The sequence below is a fragment of the Cynocephalus volans genome, chromosome 12, assembly GCF_027409185.1.
Source record: "Cynocephalus volans isolate mCynVol1 chromosome 12, mCynVol1.pri, whole genome shotgun sequence".
In the NCBI taxonomy this organism is placed as follows: Eukaryota; Metazoa; Chordata; class Mammalia; order Dermoptera; family Cynocephalidae; genus Cynocephalus; species Cynocephalus volans.
The window spans coordinates 33,448,455-33,464,315 of NC_084471.1; positions in this window are offsets into that span (position 1 = coordinate 33,448,455).

A 15,861-nucleotide genomic window follows, 5' to 3' on the forward strand; every position below is an offset into this window, starting at 1 on the left:
AATGTAATCTTGTTTGTGTGTGTTTTCTCTTTCTGCCAAGATAGCTTGCCTGAGATGTTCCCCATCTATTTTGCCTCCCATTCCATCAACTGGTTTCTATTACTTTATCCTATCTTATCTCTATAGCACTTAATCTTACTAAAAACATTTTTTTTTATTTGCTTGCCTGTTTATATTTTGTCTCTCCCACTAAAACATAAGTGCAAAGAAGGGAACACTTTTTAAAAATCTGTTTTATTCACTATGGTACTCCAATGCCAAGAACAGGATACACTCCTCTTAGGGACTCGATAAATATCTGCTGGATAAATAAATTTATAGATAAATGAATAAATCCATATTCAGATTCTGCAGTCAATTGGCTTTTTACTTTGCCTGCTAAGTTCAAGGTCTCTGCAGAATTTGACCTTGCATAGGCTTATCAACAATGGCTGATTGTCAATGATGTTACTATAGATGCCTAAGCAATCATATATTCATTGAGGTTAACTCAGAGTTGTGTCTTTATTTCAAAATGTTTTTGAGCCTGAAAATTTCATTAGTTCATGGAAAGCTTGTTTTCTGCATTGGAGGAGTGGTATTCTGATTGCGGAATCAATGGAAGAGAAAAGTATGCAACATGCAATAGGTACTATGTACTTTAGATAACATCCTGTGCCCAGCTCAGTACTTGACACATAGTAAGCATCATCAGTGTTTGTTGAATCTGTTTAGTATAAAAGGTGAGTTTGAAACTTTTCATTTTGCTTTAAGTCTGCATAAATGATTCTGAAGTCACTAACCCCAGGTAAAAATTATATAGCTCATGGTGTGTTTATTCTAAAAAATACACAGGATGGTTGACCCTAGTTTACTTTATTTTGTCTTAATTTAGGTCCTGTTGTTGAGCCACTTCATGCCAGCTAGAAAAAGGCATTGTGAGAACTGGGGTTTCCAGTCTTCTGGAAATCTCTACTAGTAATTTAATAAATATAAAATACAAAATTCCTTACCAATGACATTTCAGTTTATGATATTAAAATCGTACTTTGTCCCAACATGTTAGCTGGTCTTAAAGCAACAGAACAGAACTATTCACGAATTAATCAAGAAGCCCTAGGGCTGGCTGGTTAGCTCAGTTGGTTAGAGTGCAGTGTTATAACAACAAGGCCAAGGGTTCAGATCCCCACACCAGTAAGCTGCCAAAAAAAAAAAAAAAAAAAGAAGCTCTTGCTTTGCTATGGTGTCCGAGGGCTTGCACAACCATTGCTGACTGTATGGGATGACAAATGACTTAGATCCGCTATGCTTGGAGGGGTTGACCACAAGAATTGTCCAGACATCCAGGAATAAGTTGTTCCAGGCTTGTGTTTACAATGAACACAAGAGCCCTCTGCTCTCTTATGGCTGTGAGTCATCTCAGCTGTGTGTCTAAGCCATTTGGATCTCTTGGAAAGGTCTCACCTGTGTCCAGTGGTTGGGCTTGGGGAACTGAGACCTGGCAAATCACCCCATGCCATGAGAGTGTTGGCATATTCAGGCAGTTCTCCAGCTGTTCAGTGAAGTGATTGAGTTATTCTCACTTAGGATGCCAGTAGTGCAGTTTAGAGAATATTGCAGGCCCACAGATTTAGACATAGAGTTAGGATATGCTGTTATTTTCTACTGATGTTTTCTTGGCATAAAAGTTACGCTAATTTTCCATTAACATAGCATACAGCTCGTTGATAGTAAGCCACTTAAAGCAAAGAAGGACTGTTTGAGAAAAGTCCCCCTCTTCAATTAAAAAAGTGTATTAAGCACCTATTGAGTGTTAGCCACTGTACTAGCTAGGCCCTGAGACAGGTACAAAGGAGAGGAAGAAATGATTCTTACTCTCAGGGAGCTTACAAGCTAATGTTAGATATAATTTATATATTTTGATATATGAAGACAGTTCAGTATTTTTCTTAGTTCTCATATCATATAGGATAGAGAGGGGTCCTTACCTTAGACTGCAGCGTTAAGAAAGGTTGATGGGTTGATGACCTTTTTTTTGTCCTTTGGAGATACAGCATCTCCTTGCACTTCCTTTGCTTAGGTACCAGAGCCATTAAAAGTAGCACTGAAAAATTGTATAATAGAGATGGCTGGGTTTTATTGAAACCTGAAAAACAATCTAAATAATCAAAACATACAAGTTATCGAATTGGAAGTTTATATATTTTTAAACATTCTTTGACATCTATTTTATTTGAATCTTTTTTCTCCCTGATGTTGAAAAGTACACAGAAGAAAATTCTATGTTTGAGATTTATTTTATCATTTGCTAAAGCCTGCATGATTTTCAGAGTTCCTTTTAGTTACTGATTTAATAAGGATGATTTTAATTTCAGACTCCTGGTGATTATTTTTATTTCTCAGGAAAATCCTTTTTCCACCCTTCTATCCTGCTCACCAGCAGAGAGAATACAGCACCTTATAAGTCTCTCTTTCCTCCTACGGCATGCTTCATAATGTCAGTGTTCTTTACTTCAGCTCAGCTTCCAGATTTAATTCATTTGTTAGGCCTATTTTTACCTTGAGACATGAAATCTGAATGTGTTGCTAAACTATCAGAGAAAGTGCTTTTCTTTGTGCCTTCCATCTAAGGCAATGTGTGCTTTCCCAATGCTATTATTTATAGCTGTGGGCTGTGAAAACCGAGCACAGACAAGCTGCCTACATCCCATGTCACACTTTTTTTTGGGTTGGAGTAGTTAGTCATTAGCATGAAATTGTTTGGTCACAAGCAGGAAGAGAGTGGAGATGTAAAATTCTACATACTTCATTTCCATGGTTCTAGTGTTAAACCTGTGGGGAAATTACCAAGTGAGGTAAGCCCAGGTACTTATCGACAAAGGATTCCAGGTATAGGGTATGTCCTCAGCGTCCCTTGCCTCATCCTTTCTGCCCTGGAAGTCTGTGTTTGTGAATATGTTAGTCAAGACAGGCTAGTTTAGTTTACACTGCAGTTAACAAACAGCCCCCCAAATCTCAGTGACTTATAGACTGATTTATCTTCTACACCACATCTTTCCAGATTGGCTGTTGCTCCACTCCCTGAAGTCTGATGGGGCAGCCTCTATCTGGAACCCTTGTTCATTGTAGCAGAAGGAAAAAAAACATGGCAACCTTGCTGGCTGCAAAAGCTTCTGTGTGGAAGTGACACACATTTCTATCCACGTTTCATTAGCTAAATAAAGCAAATCACATGGCCACTTCTGAGTTCAGCGGAGCAGTGATGTGTATTTCTCCCTCAGGGAGAGACACTGCAGGTAGAGGCACCTGAATAGTTGGTGAACAGACTACTGCAGTGGGGATTCACTGACTTTCATTTGATAATAGTCAACAAAAAGTAAGACATTTGTAGACAAGGACTGAATCTTGTGACTGAGCTAGGCAAAGAAATAGTATCTTAATTTTTTTTCTGGGGGTAGGGAATAGACATAAGATAGAGAATATCATCGTCAGAACACTAGGCTCTTGAGGGCCCCTTTCTGAGGTGTTTATATCTGTGTTATGCATTGTATCTGTGATTACTGTGTTTGTTTGATCTACTCAGTTGAAAAATATTTTTTGGGTGTTTTGAGTTCCTGGCGATTATCATTTGGTCCTTGCTTATGTATCCAGGCTCATCTCTCACACGCTTCTGCCTCAGACTCCAGATTCTGGCTGCAATGAACTATTTGTTATTCTAGACATTTCCTTGGAGTGCCTTTTAGTCTTGCCTTGTCTGTCCATCTCCTCTCAGCCTATAGGCCTCAAAGTCATCCCCACTTTCCCTACTCCAGGTTAGGCCTCTCTGTGTTCCAATAGCAATAGCAAGCTGCCCTCATTTATCCCATAGAAGTATTATTATTATTTGGTTATTATGATTATTATTTCTGAGAGGCCCACAGTTCCAGCCTCTTTTCTCAGTACTCTCCTGTGACCGTGATTCTCCAGCCACAATGGTCCTCTTTCTGTTCAATGAATAAGCCAGTTTGGCCATACTTTAGGGCTTCTGTACTATCCATTCCCACTGCCTGGAATGTACTTCTCTCTTCAGGACAGTAGCCCTTTTTTGTCTTTTATGTCTCAATTTACCTATCACTTCCTCAGACATGTCTTTCTTGACTAATCAATTAAAAGTAGCCACCCAGGAAAGAACAGTTCCAGTCAAGATGGTGGAGTAGTCGGCTCCTGGTGTTGCTCTCTCCCACAGAAAGACCAATTTGCAACTGTTAAGAAGCAACAACAGAAGATCGGAGATTGTGCTGGAACAGGCAGGAACCATGTGCCACAGGACCCTAGTTCAGGTTGCTCCCCTCTGTGTAGAGAGACTTTAGAGCTTCTAGTCCCACATGCTCAGAGTCTGCCAGGCCAGAGAAGGAAGTCAGGGTGGGACTTCCAGCCCAGGCCAGTCCCCACTGCCAAGAGAGACTTAAGAGGCTTGGGGGCCCCCACACCCTGAGCCAGCTGTGTTGGAGAAGACAGGCAGGGCAGGACCTCCGGCCCAGGCTGATCCCTGCCCCCAGGAGAGACTTAAGAGCCTTGGGCCCCCAACCCCAAGCCAGCTGTCCCAGAACAGGCAGGCACAGTGGGAATCCCAGCCCAAGCTAGTTCCTGCTGACCAGAAATGGCAGTCCCTTCAGGATCCAAGCCAGACATCAGGGTGAAACAACTGGACTGTGATACCCCTGGACACAATGACAAAACACTAAAGGAAAAACACCAGAAATATGAAAAATCAAGAAAGTACGTCCCCACCAAAGGAAAATAATAGCTCTCAAGCACTAGATCCTATAGAACAGGAAGTCTTTGAAATGACAGAAAAGGAATTTAGAGTAACAATTCTAAGGAAACTAAATGAGATACAAGAAAACTCAGTTAGACAACACAATGAAATGAGAAAAAATATAATGGATCTGAACGAAGAAACGTACAAAGAAATCAATGCTTTAAAAAAGAATGTAGCTGAGCTTGTGGAGCTGAAGGATTCATTCAATGAAATAAAAAGTACAACAGAGAGTTTAACCAGCAGACTTGAACAAGCAGAAGAGAGAATTTCTGACCTAGAAGACAGGCTGTTTAAATTAACACAGGCAGACCAGAAAAAAGAATCAAAAAAATTGAAGAAAATCTAAGACTACAGACAACCTTGAGCACTCAAATATCTGAATCATGGGTATACCAGAAGGGGAGAAAAAAGGAAATGGCATCAAAAACCTATTCAATGAAATAATAGCAGAAAACTTCCCAGGTATAGGGAAAGTCACAGATCTCCAGATTCAGGAAGCCCAAAGATCCCCCAACACATTCAGCCCAAAAAGATCCTCTCCAAGACATGTGATAATCAAACTGGCAAAACCCAAAGACAAAGAGAGAATCTTAAAAGCTGCAAGAGAGAAGTGGCAAGTCACCTATAAGGGAGTCCCAATCAGGATAACATCAGACTTTTCGTCAGAAACCCTAAAAGCCAGAAAAGAATGGGATGATATATTCAAAACACTAAAGGACAAAAATTTCCAGCCAAGAATACTTTACCCAGCAAGGCTATCCTTCCAAAATGAAGGACAAATAATATATTTCTCAGTGAAACAAAAACTGCCAGAGTTCACTACCACATGACCAGCCAAGGAAGTACTGGGTTTGATACCACAAAATAACCATCACTACCATGAATACTCAAGAAAGAACAATACCTACCAGCAAAACAAAAATGCTAACAAAAGAGAAAAAAAAATAGTTCATCTATCACCCCAAGAAACCAACAAATACAGAAGACAAACAGACAATTAGAAAGAAAGGAACAAAAGATACTTAAGACATCTAAACAAATCAGTAAAATGCTAGGTGTAAGTCAGCACCTTTCAATAATAACTCTAAATGTAAAGGGATTAAATTCCCCATTCAAAAGACACAGACTGACTGGATTAAAAAGGTGGACCCAACAATATGCTGTCTTCAAGACACTCACTTAACCTGTAAAGACACACATAGACTAAAAGTGAAAGGATGGAAAAAGATATATAATGCAAATAGAAATGAAAAATGAACTGTAGGAGCTATTCTTAAATCAGATAAAATAGAATTTAAAGCAAAAACCATAAAAAGAGATAAAGAAGGTCATTACATAGTGATAAAAGGATCTATCCATCAAGAAGACATAACAATCATAAATATATATGCACTTAATGTTGGAACAGCCAGATTTACACAGCAAACACTATTAGATCTAAAAAAGAGATAGACACTAACACCATATAGTGGGGGACCTGAACACCTCTCTCTCGCCATTGGACAGATCATCTAGGCAAAAAAATCAATAGAGAATCACAAGATCTAAACAATACTTTAGACCAATTGGACTTGGCAGATATCTACAGAACATTCCATCCAACAACCTCAGAATATTCATTCTCATCAGCACATGGAACATTCTCCAGGATAGACCACATGTTAGGTCACAAAGCAAGTCTCTACAAATTCAAAACAATTGGAATTATTCCGTGTATTTTTTCTGATCACAATGGATTAAAATTAGAAATCAATAATAAATGAAACTCAGGAAGCTATACAAACACATGGAAATTAAACAACATTCTACTTAATGACATATGGGTCCAAGAAGAAATTAAACAGGAAATCAAAAAATTTCTTGAAACTAATGAAAATAATGACATATCATACCAAAACCTGTGGGATACTGCAAAAGCTGTATTAAGGGGGAAATTTATTGCATTAAATGCTTACTTCAGAAGAATGGAAAGATGGCAAGTAAACAACCTAACACTTCACCTTAAAGACCTAGAAAAAGTAGAACAATCCAAACCTAAAGTTAGTAGACAGAAAGAAATAATTAAGATCACAGCAGAATTAAATGAGATAGAAACCCAAAAAACAACTGAAAAGATCAATGAAACAAAAAGTTGGTTTTTTGAAAAGATAAATAGAATTGACAAATCTTTAGCAAGATTAACTAAAAATAGAAGAGAGAAGACCCAAATAAAAAAAATTAGAAATGAAAAAGGTGATATTACAACTGACACCTCAGAAACACAAGGAATCATTAGAGACTACTATAAACAACTATATGCCAACAAATTTGAAAATCTGGAGGAAATGGATAAATTTCTGGACACACACAAACTACCAAAACTGAGCAAAGAAGATATAGAAAATCTGAACAGACCAATAACAATAAAAAAGATTGAAGCTGTTATTAGAAGGCTCCCAACAAAGAAAAGCCCAGGACCAGATGGGTTCACTGCAGAATTCTACCAAACGTTCAAAGAGGAATTGATACCAATTCTCTACAAACTGTTTCAAAAGATTGAAACAGAGGCCATTCTCCCAAACTCATTCTATGAGACAAACATCACCCTGATATCAAAACCAGAGAAAGATATATCAAAAATAGAAAAATACAGGCTAATATTCTTGATGAATATAGATGCAAAAATCCTCAATAAAATACTAGCTAACACAAGACAGCAACACATACACAAGATTATACACTATGATCAAGAGGGATTCATCCCAGTGATGCAAAGTTGGTTCAACATACACAAATCAATAAATGTGATACACCATATCAATAAAATCAAACACAAGGACCATATGATCATCTCTATAGATGCTGAAAAAGCATTCGACAAAGTTCAACATTCTTTCATGATAAAGACTCTCTACAAGTTAGGCATAGATGCAAATTATCTCAACATATATGATAAGCCCACTGCCAATGTCATCCTGAATGGGATGAAAGCTCTTCCCTTAAAAACAGGAACTAGACAAGGATGCCCACTCTCACCACTCCTATTCAACATAGTGTTGGAAGTACTAGCCAGAGCAATCAGAGAAGAGAAGGAAATAAAGGGCATCCAGATTGGAAAGGATGAAGTCAAGTTGTCCTTGTTTGCGAATGATATAATCCTTGATGGAGTTTGGATGTGCTGTCCTCTCCAAAACTCATGTGGAATTTTGATCTCCAATGTGGCAGTGTTGGAAATTGATTGAGTCATGGGGGCGGATCCCTCATGAATGGATTAAGGCTCTCCGTGGGGGAGGGAGGATTAATGAGTGAGTTCTCGCTCTATTAGTTCCCACCAGAGCTTGTTGCTTAAAAAGACCCTGGCGCCTTCTCTCTCTCTCTTGCTTCCTCTCACCATGTGATCTGCTTGTACCTGCTGGCTGCCTGCCACTTTTCCACCATGAGTAGAAGCAGCATGAGGCCTGTGCCAGATGCAGCTGTCCCAGAATCGTAAGCCAAATAAACCTCTTTCCTTTATAAATTACCCAGTCTCAGGTATTTCTATTACAGCAACACAAAATAGACTAAAAATATATATCCTATATATTGAACAGCCTAAAGCCTCTATAAAAGAAGTCCTAGAGTTGATAAATGATTTCGGCAAAGTTGCAGGATACAAATTCAACACACAAAAATCAGGAGCATTTCTATTTTCCAACAGAGAACATGCAGGAAAAGAAATAAAAAAGCTAGCCCATTTACAGTAGCCACCAAAAAAATAAAATACTTAGGAATAAAGCTGACCAGGGATGTGGAGGATCTCTACAAAGAATACTACAAACCACTGTTGAGAGAAATTGAGGAGGACACAAGAAGATGGAAGGATGTCCCTTGTTCTTGGATTGGAAGAATTAACATTGCGAAAATGTCCACATTACTCAGGATGATCTGCAGATTCAACACAATCTCCATCAAAATTCCAATGACATTTTTCTCTAAGATGGAAAAAGCTATCCAGACATTTATATGGAACAACAGGAGGCCATGCATAGCCAAGGCAACCTGAGCAAAAAGAATAAAGCAGGAGGCATAACACTACCTGACTTTATACTATACTACAAAGCTATAATAACCAGGACAGCATGGTACTGGCATAAAAATAGACACATGGATCAATGGAATATAATAGAGAACACAGAGATCAATCCTTATGCCTACAGCTATCTGATCTTTGATGAAGGCAGCAAATCTACATACTGGGGAGGAGACTGCCTTTTCAACAATTGGTGCTGGGAAAATTGGATACTCATGTGTAGGACAATGGAATTAGACCTGTACCTTTCACCGTATACCAAAATCAACTAAAAATGGATTAAAGAATTAAATATGCATCCTGAAACAATAAAACTCCTTAAAGAAATCATAGGGAAAACACTCCAGGAAGTAGGAGTGGGTACAGACTTCATGAGTAGGACCCAGAAAGCACAGGCAACTACAGGAAGAATGAACAGATGGGATTATATCAAACTAAGGAGCTTCTGCACAGCAAAGGACACGACAGAGTGAGAAGACAACCAACAGAGTGGGAGAAAACATTTGCAAAATATACATCTGATAAAGGATTGATATCCAGAATATATAGGGAACTCAAACAACTTTACAGCAAAAAAACAAATGATCCAGTTGGAAGATGGGCAAAGGAGCTGAATGGGCATTTCTCAAAGGAAGATATATGAATGGCCAACAGACACATGAAAAAATGCTCAACCTCACTCAGCATCTGGGAAATGCAAATCAAGACCACTTTGAGATACCATCTCACTCCAGTTAGGATGGCTAATATCCAAAAGACTGAGAATGATAAGTGCTGGCGAGGTTGTGGAGAAAAAGGAACTCTCATACGCTGTTGGTGGAGCTGCAAAATGGTGCAGCCTTCATGGAAAATGGTATGGAGGTTCCTCAGACAATTACAGATATATCTACCATATGACCCAGCTATTCCACTGCTGGGAATATACCCAGAGGAATGGAAATCATCATGCTGAAGGAATACCTGTACTCCAATGTTATTGCAGCTTTATTTACAACAACCAAGAGTTGGAACAAGCCCAAATGTCCATCATCTGATGACTGGAAAAGGAAACAGTGGTATATCTACACGATGGAATAAAAAAGAACAAAATACTACCATTTGCAACAACATGGATGGACTTAGAGAAAATTATATTAAGTGAAACAAGTCAGGCACAGAAAGAAATACCACATGTTCTCACTTATTTGTGGGGGCTAGAAATAAATAAATAAATAAATACACAAACAGATCAAGGGGGGCGGGAAGAAGACAGATTAACCACAAAAATTCCTTGAACTGTTTAAATCAAGTGCACAGATATGATGTGGGGGTGGGGAGGGGGTGGAGAGGAACGGATAAAGGGGCATGAAAATCAACTACAATGTATATTGAGAAGTAAAATAAAATAAAATATAAAAACAAACAAACACAAACAAACAAGCAACAACAAAAAGTAGCCACCCAGACTTTGGCTGTCACTGCATACTGTCTTTACATACCTCTTATTACTATCCTGTCTTTTCTTATTTATTTATTTGTCATCTGCCTGTCTTCATTAACAGGTTTGCAAAACCTTTTCTGTCCTGTTTACTTCTGTATTACCAATGCTGAGGACAGTGTTAGCTTTTATTAGTGTTCATCTATAAATAGCTCTTGAATTTTGAATGAATTAATAAATTTATAGTAGTTCTTGAAAATCTAGGTTATAGCCTTTATCATTGCTCAGCACTCAATATTTGTGGATTATGAAATAAATTAATAAAATTCTAGAGATGCTTCAAAGTCCAGTGTTTTAGTCCATTTTATGTTCCTATAACGGAAATACCTGAGACTGGGTAATTTATAATGAAAAGAGGTTTATTTGGCTTACGATTCTGGGACAGCTGCATCTGGCATGGGCCTCAGGCTGCTTCTACTAATGGAGGAAAGTGGAAGACAGTCGGTGGGTAGAAGCAGATCACATGGCAAGAGGAAGCAAGAGAGAGAGAGAAGGTGCCAGGGTCTTTTAAACAATAAGCTCTCATGGGAACTAATAGAGCAAGAACTCACTCATTAATCCCCCCTCACCCAAGGAGAGCTTAATCCATTCATGAGGGATCCGCCCCCATTACTCAATCAGTTTCCAACATTGCCACATTGGGGATCAAATTTCCACATGAGTTTTGGAGTTTCCACAACACACCCAAACTCCATCATCTAGGTAAAATCTCATTTTCTGTTGACAATTTCTACTCGCACTAATCTTCCATAGCACTTTTTTGTGATATAGTCACAATATACTTTAGTTTACCCTGTGACACTGAGCAAGAGTTTGAAAAACTTTATTTTGGGATGTATTTTTTCTGTTTGTGGGTTGCATAAGAAGACTGCATTGGGCAAATATTATTGCCATAGATTATGCTTATCTAAAATGAATTTACCAAGATTCAAAACTCCTCAAAGATCTTGAATGACTCAGAGAAAATTTTCATGAACTTCTGTAATGTAGGTATGGAGAATTAATTTACCTGACTTTATGGAAATGCTTAGGAAGATTCAATATGATTTGGTAATCACTGAAAAAGCTTTTCCATAACTATACTAAAGCATAATTTCTTACTCCTGCAGATGAAATGTATATCAGATTATGATTTTAATATATTCCTGCTTCACTTTCAAGGTGTATAAGCTTCAAATAGTTAGTTGGCTATTCTGTATCTCATTTTCTTCATTTGTAGATAGCAGATATTATTGACCCCCTGGGTTGCTGAGGGGATGAAATATGTTAATACATGTGAAACACTGAGAACATTGTCAGGAAGGAATATGGCACTACATATTTGTTTGCTATCATCATTATAATTTTTAATAATATAAATATAAATATAAAACATTTATATTATATATAATATGTATAATATTATATAATATTATATATTATAAAAACATTTAATAATATAAATATAAATATAAATATAAATATAAAAAACATTTTAAAGAAATGTTTAATATTTAAGTTTTTAACCAGAAAATAAAACAGTAAAACAAACCTAAAAAATAATAGGCTGGCTCAACCTTCAATGCTCTGTTAAACATTGGCATCTTTACCTTTGCAATGCTACTTGTAAAATTTACCTTCAGAGATTCTAGAACACAGCACAGAAAGTCTAAGCCAATGGGGTTCAAACTGGGTTCCATGGAACTCCTCTTGAGGTTGCTGTAGGAGTGGGAGGGGCAGTGGATCTGAGTGTGTGGGATTTTCTGCCTCCTCAGCCCTGCTACATTCATTCCACATTACAGCTCCAGAAGAGCAGCTTTTTCTGATTTAAAAAATTAGGATTTTGCAGAAGATTTTGAGTCTATACCGTCAAGAAAGGGGTGAGAACTTTGAACGCCCTTGGTCTAAGTTATAATTTGTGGCAATAGAGTTACATGCATGGGGACTGGGGACACAAGGAGAGCAGTTTAGATCCTGGACTGGTGTTCAGAGTGGCCCAGAGAAGAAAATACATCAACTGGGGGATCCCACCCCTGTTCTCATCTGCTTTTCCTCATTGTGCTTTTCCTCCTTACACTGGCATTCACTTCCATGCCCTTGACCATGACTTACAGACCAACATTTGATTTACTCATTATCTTCCTCTGAGTTTTATCTTTAATCTCATGGACATTTCTGTATTTTATGTTGAGAGATAGAATGTTGGATATTCAACAGGACCTCTGCCTACCCCAAACAGGCTGATGTCAAAACACCCAGTGATGTTAATGAACAACTTCAGGCTAATTGGTAAGTTTGTAGTGCAAAGAATATTAAATGTTATGTATTTGAACTGGTTGTCATACGGTCATGTAGAAAGATCCTTCTCTGATACAGCAAATTGTTTCTCTGTCGCAGATCAGTATGTAGGGAGATGAAAAGTAAGAAATACAAAAATGTTCTGGAGGAGTCTTTTGGGAATTTATCTTGTCAAGGGAAAGGATTAGCATGGTTAAGCTGGAAGAGATAGCATTATTCAGTTGTATTTTAGTACTGATCCTACTGTTTTGACTATTCAGATGTGTTCACCTGTCTGTTTTTGTATGTTTGTCTCTTTTTTTCCTCATTCTCTCTTGCCTTCTCCCTTTCTTTCATTCACCTATCTTTTCTCCTTTCTTTTCCCTTTTCCCCTTTTCTTCTCTTTTTAAATAGATTAGTACTTTCACATGGAATAACTAAGAAATAAATATAATATTTACATTAAACATTACTGGCATAATCTCCATGAAGTAAAACTGACAATACCTTAAATTGTACATGGTAAAATTTGCTACTGACTAAAAATTAATTGAAGAATAAGATCTTGATGATGTTTAGATCTGAAAAATCTTACTGAGAAATACTGAATTTGGTGGAAATAATGACTGCAAAAGAAAACCCACACATATAGAAAGGAATCAATAAAAGTTGATAGACAAAACCTTATTAAAGAAATTGTAGTACTGCAATTTAAGTGGAAAATAACTAATACAACAAAATCTCAGTTAAAGAAGAAAGTTGGAAAAAAAAAAAAAAGCTGGCCTAATTCTGATAGAAGTGTTTGTACTGTAAACATGTCCAAGGTTAAAATTTCCTCAGAGACAAAAATAGCAAGGTCAAAATAGTGGGACTGGAATGTTCTGTAAATATTATTTTGTAATCTGATTTTTATATAACAACTTATCTTGTAGAACTTTCATTATATATCCATCTATAATATTTTCAGTGGCAATATAGTATTATATTTTGTGCAAATGCTATAGTTTATTTAACTAATTTTCTTTTATTATATAATTTCGATTGTTTTAAAGTTTTTGACATTACAACTCTGAAGAATACCTTTGTAGGTGGGTGGCAATATTTTCCTAAGAGGAATGTTTTTTGAATCTTTCTATTTTTATATGGGTTTCAGAAATAGATATTGTCTGAAAAACTGTGATGAGAAAGAGATTCTATGTCTTTCTTATTATTTCATTCAAGTTTTGGTTATCTGGTATTAAGTCTTTTTATTAAATATGAGACTTTTGGATTAAATTAAAGCTTTTCTTTAACTTCCAATGCTGCCTGAGACTATGACAAAATATGCGACAGCATCTGATCTTGGCTTTTAAAATAAGCAAACTCCAAATAACTTAACTCAAATAGCTCAAAAACAGCATGAAAGGATTGAAATGTCACATAGGAGCTGCTAGGATTTGATCAGTGGGAATTTATTTGACTTGTGCTTATTCCAGTGCTATTTATAGTCAAAGGTAAATATAATTTTAGCTCTCCTTTTGAAACCACAGGCAGAACCAAATGTAGCTTCTATAAGAGGCTAGAAGAAATGGATTGAGAATAAATTAATTTCATACTCATTGCTTAGCACAGTGAACACAATTCACGAATTGTTGATAAATGAATAAATAAACTAAGTAATATAAAGGGAATATTAATTCCATACTTTGTGACAAGCAAGATACTTTCCAAGTCTCTTACCCAGCACCATGCACAGCAAATTCAGTTATTTATTCAATATAAATTCTTGTCAAATGAATGAAGAAACAAATACACTTTTATTTCCCCTTGTCTTCAACATGGTTGAGCATTTAAAAATGTCTGAGACCAATGTGATCACATTTTAGCACTGGTTACACTGAGTAACCAATGGTATGGATGGGGCTTATAGTGATAAGGCCTGTGTGTAACTGGTGACGAGTGAATGCTCTGAGAGAGTTAGTTCACCCTCCAGAAGTAACCGCAGTGTGTAAAGCATCTACAATGTGCCAGGTACTCTCCCATTTTATAGATGAAGAAACAGAGATTGAGAAAGTTAAAAAAAAGAACAAAACTTTCTCAAGGTTGCACAGACAAAAGGGTTAGCTGATACAGCCACCCGCTTCTCTATGATCCCAAAGCCCATGAATTCCATTACACCTCCTGCCTCTCTTTAAAGTTTGTAATTCAATATTGCTTCTTTAAATCACTCCTAATCCCACAAGTCAATGATAGTTGCTGGTATTTTCCAGGAATTTAGGAATCATATCTACTTTCAGAGAAAGGTATTTGGGATTACACTTTTTGTTCTGTATTGTAATTTTCTTTTTTTCTTAGCTGTATATTTGAACATTTCCTCATAATGTTAAGTATTTTTCACCATAGACTTTATGGCAATCCCCCCACCTCTATACCCCTACATAAATTGTAAAGTCTTTGAAGGCAGGACTTTAAAAAAAATACATCTACTACAGTGTTTAGGGTAATATTAAATATAAAACAGATAATAATAATAATATTAATAATTATAGCTAAATTATACAGGTTTATTTTGTGCCAGGCAGTGGTCTAATTGCATTATGTGGATTAATTCATTTAGCTTTCAGAAAAGATCCATGAGGCAACACTATTATTATGCCATTTCCATATGAGGCAAGAGTCTAGGTCCCTTATGGTTAGTAAGTGGTACAGGGAGGTTCAGACCTGGTGGCTTGGCTCTGGAATACATGGTCATCTACCTAAAATAGATTCGCTATGGATACTTGTCAACTCTAGGAAATGGAGAGTAAAGGTAATTATGGGTATGCCTTGACACTTCTCATGTGTGAAAAGCCCACAATCCATCCCAGTTGCTCTACTGCCTGAATTCCAGACTCTTCTGCTAAGGCTTTTAAGTTAAAAAACAAATTCATCTTTATTTCTCCCAATTTGCCTTTGAACTTTTGGTCTAGTAGGGACTGAATGTGTGCACAAACTATATTCATTGCCAGTTTTTGTCTTGACTCTCTCCAAATTCTATTCCCCACGGAAGGCCTCACTAAGTTTCCACATCCTTCCGAAGCATTCCCTGTGTCCTTCAGGCCTCGTTGTCTGTCTCTCTTCTCTGAACCCTTCTGATCTAATATTAGACAAGAATCCTGTCTTGTTTATCTTTATATTTCTTACTGTCTTGGAAAAAAATGCTTGATTCATGGCAGGCAGGAAGTCGATAGTCCTTTGTTGAATGAACAAATGGCCAAATGAATAAGTGAGACTTCCACTGTTTTGCAACTTACTGCATCTGCAGTACCCTTATCTCTGTAA